The 6,755-nt window shown below is 38.4% G+C and overlaps 2 long non-coding RNA genes across 2 annotated transcripts; both read right to left on the bottom strand.

Annotated features, from left to right (window-relative positions):
- Nucleotides 1–444, bottom strand: LOC128512829 (uncharacterized). Its single transcript, XR_008356329.1, has 3 exons — nt 358–444; nt 187–256; nt 1–82 (listed from the first exon to the last, which is right to left on the bottom strand). It is a non-coding gene; the product is annotated as an uncharacterized LOC128512829 (long non-coding RNA).
- Nucleotides 445–530: 86 nt separating this feature from the next.
- LOC128513441 (uncharacterized) lies at nt 531–5,306 on the bottom strand. Its single transcript, XR_008356379.1, has 4 exons — nt 5,274–5,306; nt 5,001–5,028; nt 1,880–2,099; nt 531–1,363 (listed from the first exon to the last, which is right to left on the bottom strand). It is a non-coding gene; the product is annotated as an uncharacterized LOC128513441 (long non-coding RNA).
- Nucleotides 5,307–6,755: the final 1,449 nt, after the last annotated feature.

The raw sequence follows: 6,755 nt of genomic DNA, 5'->3' as shown, positions 1-6,755 counted from the left end.
CTCTGGATAAACTCAAGTGTGCAGGATGCGACCACTTGGCCCTCAATACTCAGCATCCACTGAGTTGCAGTGAGAATTTCACCTAAATGAATAAATACAGACAACATGTTATAGAAAATACAAACTGAAAATACAACAGACCAAGTTTATTAAATAATTTACAGATTTCGGTTCATTGTACATTACCTAAGACGATCAGTCTCGGAAAGTCTGGAAGTGTAAAATTCTTTTCCACGTCCGCCACTGTTGCTGACACCTAAGAAACAAAACAAAAAAATTGGGAAAAAAGTAATTACATACAAACTATAACCCCATAACCAAATTTTATAATAAAAAAAAGCACAGAGCATGACTTACATCTGTCTGAAGAATGAGTGCTTCAGGTTTTTCTCTGAAGTGTGACAGAATCAGAAGGATGACACATGGGATAAAAGAGGATGCTCCACTGTCATCATACTTCATAAGTACTGTATGCGCTGCATCTCATCTGTCCCTCCTGGCTTTCGACGGAAACACTGAAGTATTATCTTTCCTCTTTCTTCCATAGACTTCTCAAGTTTCTCCAGAATGGTTATATTTGTAAGAGACTTAAAGTGCATGTACATCTCTTTGGGCATGAAAAGATACGGCCATTCACTTTTCAAGGCAGCAATCGATGAAGGTGGGTAGAAATTGATGGACTTCCTTTGAAGATAATATGTTGCCTTCATTAGCTGACTGAGATGTCCTCTCGCAATCCCAGCTGGTCCCTCAGTCCTGTAGAGGTCTTTCATTTCTTGTTGTTTTTCTTTGAGACTTCCCTCAGTCTCTTCTACGGGACACTCAGGCTGCCATCTCACACAACCATATTGGTCTGCAGGTTCTGGGGCAGTGTCCTCAGATGACGCATTTTAGGTCTTTTTCAGTTTTCTTCGTCTTGATAATGTGCAGCCACGATTAACATGCTCCACTCTTGTTTTTAGTTGATTCAAAAGTGATCCATAGCCAGTACCAATTTTTGTGCCATCTTGCAGGACATCAGCAAAGCTTTGTGGATGCTGTCGAACAACCTTTTTTGCCACAGTCAAGCACAGTGATTTTGATGGATTTAACTCGGTCAGTCTCATCTCATCAATGACAATTCTTACCATTTCTCTGCGATCTTTAGCTGTGGGGCGTCTTCCAACTGAAATGGCTGTTTGGCATCCTGTTCCAGGGAACTTTAAAGTTTTCTGGCCATACACTTAAGTCCACAGTTGTACTGGAACTGTTTGTGCTGGCGACACTTGGTGTGCATGAGGAACTAGAATCTGATAATGGAGAGTCCTCTGTTGTGGTAGGATGGGGCATTCTTGTGGATTTACTTTGTCATAACCTGTTGGGTCTGAAAAGGAAAAAAAACATGATACAGCTCAGTACCAATCACAATTAATGTTGAAGTAGTTAAAATTTTAATTATTCTCTGATTAACCTTTATGTTGTCTTAAATACAACTCTAGCCGAACATTTTTCATAATTGTGATGTCTACTGTATAACCATACAATGCATGTCATTAGTATATTTGCTTTAAAGGACAGTTCACACAAAAATAAAAATGCTGTCATCATTTAGTCACCCTCATGTTATTCCAAACATGTATGAGCTTCATGTATATTTTCTTCTGCTGAACAAAAAATATCTTTTGAAGAATGATGGTAACTAGACAGTGGAAAGTAGCCATTGCTTTTCTACAATTGAAGTCAAAGACTACCCTCAAGTGTCTCTTTACCAACATTGTTAAAAATATCTTCTTTTGCCTTTAACAGAAGAAAGAAGCTCATACATGTTTGGAACGTCATGGGGGTAAGTAAATGATTACTGTCTAAAAACTCTCAGGCAATTAGGTAGATGATGACATACCATCTACATTCCACGCATTGAGGAGCAGACGGCACTGTATTGGTGTAATGTGATCAGGGAGATCTTTCTGTTTAACAAACTGAAGGTCAGACTTGGACTCAACTTCTATGCTTGCCAACTTGTTCAGGAGAGACAGGAGTTTCTCCTCTGGCAGCCCAGGTAGAACTGCCAACACAGCATCTCGGACATCCTCCCCTAACATGGACATGTTTCTACAAATCTGAGAGAGAGTAATGAAAAATAACCACTGGTAAGTCATTCATCTTTTACTGCACTTATGGATAATAATCAAGGAGATCCTCTTGCTTTACACAAATGTAGTTTGACTCTTTATCTGTCTCTGTAAGTGGACACCCATATCAACAACCTCCACGGCCTTCTGCCTCCTCACAACAAAGAAGACAGAATCATTACAGTGTATTAAAATCAGCTTAATTTCACCGTCATCATCTTGTTTTATTGCAAGATACATGTTTTTCTTGTTCTTTGTGCTTTTGTAAGTGACCTCATTTGCAGCTAAAGTGGAGTCGTGAGTAAAATTAAATGCTGCACTTGATGCCTGAATGCTGTCATGGTAGTCACCAGCATAAAATCCATCTCCTCTACTCATCTGAACTACAGGTGGAAAAAGACTCCCTGCACTTAAGTATGCTTGAAGGAGCTGATGTCGCTCTGATAAAGTAGCACACAGGTTTTTGAAATTGTGCAAATTTTTTTGCACACTGTTTAAAGTAAGTGTGCTTACTTTCAAATTTGAGCGACCAAAGACGGATCAGAGGCCCAAACTGGACTATTAGATCTGGATAGTAAGACAGATAGCGGTGTTTTGGTTTAAGGGGAACCTCTGGAAATAATTCCACTTTGAACTGGATGTATTCTTCAATGAGGACACCCAAATAAGCAACCTGATCAGGAGTAATAGCTGGTGAACACACATGCACAACTATTTCTCTTAGGAGCAAAATCAGCTTCCATACACCACTTTCGCTTGGGTTTTTTATTCTGTTTCCAACCAACAAAGGGAGGACACTTACTGTAATAGGCACCAATTTTGGACAGCATGCCCACTCAACTTCTCACTATTTGGATAAAACTCTGGAGGTTTGTCGGCTGCTTCATTTCCAAAGTAAGTAAGTTGACTTATGCTTCTATTTAATTCTTCGTAAGTGAAATGCTTCTCTTTGTTTACCAAGTGGTTGATGCATAATGCCACATCACAGGAAACAACCCCCTAAAAAAGGTCATGACCTAGGCATGATGGGAGACCAGGCTGGCTGACGTGAAAGTAATGCAGCTGGTTGAATATGGAGTCAAATTTTATTCCACAATCAGATTCTCTGTTGTTTTCTCTTAGGTCTTCAATGTGCTGCTGATATGACAGCTTTGTTCTTTTTGAACTAGTTTACAGTGGACTACATTCAAATGTTTGTCGGTCTATGTCACAAAATCTACAAAAAAAAAAGTACTCCTGCTGAAGTTCTCCAGGAAGCCACCGATACTATGTGACCCAAGATTGTCTCCTACAATTGCACATAGAGTTTCTTTAATAACTTTCCCATCCTTCAGTGCAATGCTACATTCTTCAAGCTCTTTTAGGTCTTAAATCAAATGATTTAAAACAACTTCTTGACCAAAATACTTCAAATCCTGTTCCCTGCAGAGGAGAACAAGCTGCACCTGATCAATACTGGACCTGTTATAGGGTAAAATGTCCCCAAGTGTCAAATACACTGCCAAAATCTTGTGCTTTTTTCCTAAAGGATTTACAACCTCGAAAGCATCTTGATAGAGAACCAAGGGCATAGATGATTTGTCTTTTTAAAATAAAGCATTATTGGCAATATTACATCCATCTCAAATGTCCTCAAACACATCCTTGTTTGGTTGTCGACAATGAGATTGTTCATACTGCTTTCTGAATGCTTCTGATTCAAAAAGGGCATTAGGAGTTTTCTTTATTGGTACATACTGGGCAAAGCATTCTTTCCCTGAGTCATTAGCACCTAAATACACAGGCACTGTTTCAACATAGTTGAAGGAGTTTTTAAAGACTGTTTTGCGACATTGATCTGTACGCAAGATAGAATTTCCTGCTTTAAGTATGTCATTCTTTTTAAGGTCTTCAGTAACGTCAATTATTGCATCACTAGACAGCCCAATTTCTGACAATCTGTCCATTAGATTTGATAAGATGTGTGCCTGTATCAGATCATGAATTCCTTGGACTTCCTCTATGATGGTCTGAATTACAGATGAGGGGAAAAAAAAGCTTTGCCTGCAGTTTCAAATAAAAGAGTGACAAATTCTTCAAAAAACATCTTCATCTACACTTTCAAAGACCTCACTTGGCTCAGGCCCCTCAGTCTCATCTTAAGATGTACTGGGCTGACACACATGTTGTAATGGGTTTGATAGCTCAGGTGGACTGTTTTTGTGTGTTCCTGAGATATGAGATGCAAATGTGGATTTTACAGTAAATGTCCTTTTACAACCCTTAAAAGGGCATTTTATTTCTCTGCCATCATCTATGTGGACTTTTAAATGTCAAATTAGATCACTTAGAACTGTACAGGTGAAATTACAATTCTTAATCTGACAAATCAGTGTTAGATTTGAGCAAACAGACACAACACCTCTACGTGACTTCTGATAAGCCTTATGGTCTCTATATAGATGAGACTTGAACGCTGAAGATTTTGTAAAAGCATGAGAACAGTCAGGTACTCCACAGGTGAAAGAGCGGTTTGGAACATTACTGTGTACTTTTACGTGTCTAGTAAAACCTACAATGGTATTGCTCTCATATTGACAGTATTTACAGTGATACATTTCTCATTTAGATTTAGGTTCAAGCTTTATATACAAGTAGGTTATGTGAGAACGCTTTTTGCTTGTCATTTCGATGGATTCATTGCTTATATCGTTTGAAGCAAAATTGTTTACATTTTGTTTGGTTTTGACTCACGCCTCTTAAAAATACTGGCATTACACGTTCTCAATAAACCAGCATTTCAATCTATATGTTGTGTCTGTTTATATGTAATTATTTCAAAAATGTTTTAATATAAATTGGTAACAAAAAGCAGCATTCATCAACACTGGCATGACATTACGTTTTTACCTTTTAGCTCCATGCTGTTTCAGCTTGCCTGACAAAAAAAAAAAAAAAAAAAAAAACGTTTCGAGAGAACTCTTACAGCGATGGTAATATTAATGTTTTTTTTTTTTTATTAGCAAAGACAACTGAGCACTTCATGTAACGTTAATTTTGTCTCACACTCACTTCGATAGCAATGCTGTGCCTGCCAAACTACAAATACTCTCTAGAAAGTAAGCCAAATAAAGCTAACAAACTGCAGCATATATTAACATTAACATGACGATAACGATTTACCTTTTAATTTATACTGCTTTCTGAAATGGCGCGCACCGCGTTTCTCTTCCTCGCCTGAAGAAGCAGATAAATAAAGTTAACTACACATCCCTTTACAAAATAGCTAAACATAACATTTAGAGGGAATATCCTGGTAAAACTTTTATATGTATATGTATATGAATTACTTTATATTAAATGAAATAATTAATACTTATGGAAGTAAATTTAATTGAACTTGCCAAAAAAATCGATTGTCTTCAGCTGTTGTCGCTGTGCTTCACTCTTCTTCTCGGTCCACCAGATTTCAAATCATATTAGCACGTGCAATACCATAAGGCAACAGCACAGTAAATTCTTGTAAAAATATTTAAGACAGTGAAAGCACCTCCCACCTGTAAATTAATTACAGCTAACAGTGAAATATACAGTTAATGCTTGTAAAACCCAGTATAACCCATAATGCATTGCAAATTACGCGCACACATTGCATCAAAATCTTTTTACTAACTTTCAGTTCACCTCATTCATTTCTTCTTGCACTACATTGTCACACTGATTAATAAATTTTATTTAACAATTAATTAAATTTTACAAAGCAGTCACACAATCTCTAACAACAAGAGTAAAAGATGAAGATCGAGGCAGAGAAAGAAAGAAGAAAAGCAACAAAGTAATCACTGCATCAGATCCTTAGTAACAAAATAATAAATTAAATATATGTGCTAAAATAGGTGGTGCAGCAAATTTGAAAGTAAAGAACCAAGAAACGGAGGAAGGTGCAACGTCCTTGGCTTCTGACGTTGGCAGTAGACATCATCAACCAAGGATGGTTGCTGCTGATGTAGGCTGGCGATAAGGAGCCAGAGGAGAGCGTTAAAGCCTGGAGTTTTTTCTATTTCTGTGGTGTGCCCTGTGTAAGAGTTTCCTTCATGGTTGGACTGTGGAAGTGCAGAAAGACAAAACATATTTAAATTTTGTGCTCAACATCTGCTACTCACCATACTGGGGAGGCTGTCCGCATTGTCCTCTTGTCCTGAGCAGGATTGAAAGGGAGTGATCATCCAGTGAGAGGAATCAGCAGATGTTGCGCGGGTTGGTGTTCTTAGCCGGTAAGACAGAGGACTTAAGGTACTTGCCTATTTGATAGCATCACCTATGGCATATTATCAGTTAGCGTGATTTGCCTGCTCATGTATAGGATTGGATGTTCTTTACCATTGAATTTCTGCGACAGGACTGTGCCGAGCCCAGCCTAATCATCTGTGTGCACTAGGAAGGCGCGATTGAAATCGGGCTTGTTGGGGATCGAGGAGCTGGTTAGGTGGGATTTCAGAAGCTGAAATGCCTTTACTGCTTCTGCTGTCCACACCACTTTCTCTGGCTGGCCCTTCCTAAGGAGATCAGAGAGGGGTGTTGCCATAGAAAAGGTGTTAGGCACAAATCTGTCTAAAAATTACACTAGCCCTGTTATTTTTGTCTTTGGCTGTGGGTAGGTGCAGA

The sequence above is a fragment of the Clarias gariepinus genome, chromosome 25 (assembly GCF_024256425.1).
Source record: "Clarias gariepinus isolate MV-2021 ecotype Netherlands chromosome 25, CGAR_prim_01v2, whole genome shotgun sequence".
Taxonomy (NCBI): Eukaryota; Metazoa; Chordata; class Actinopteri; order Siluriformes; family Clariidae; genus Clarias; species Clarias gariepinus.
This window is presented reverse-complemented; position numbering and strand designations above follow the sequence as displayed.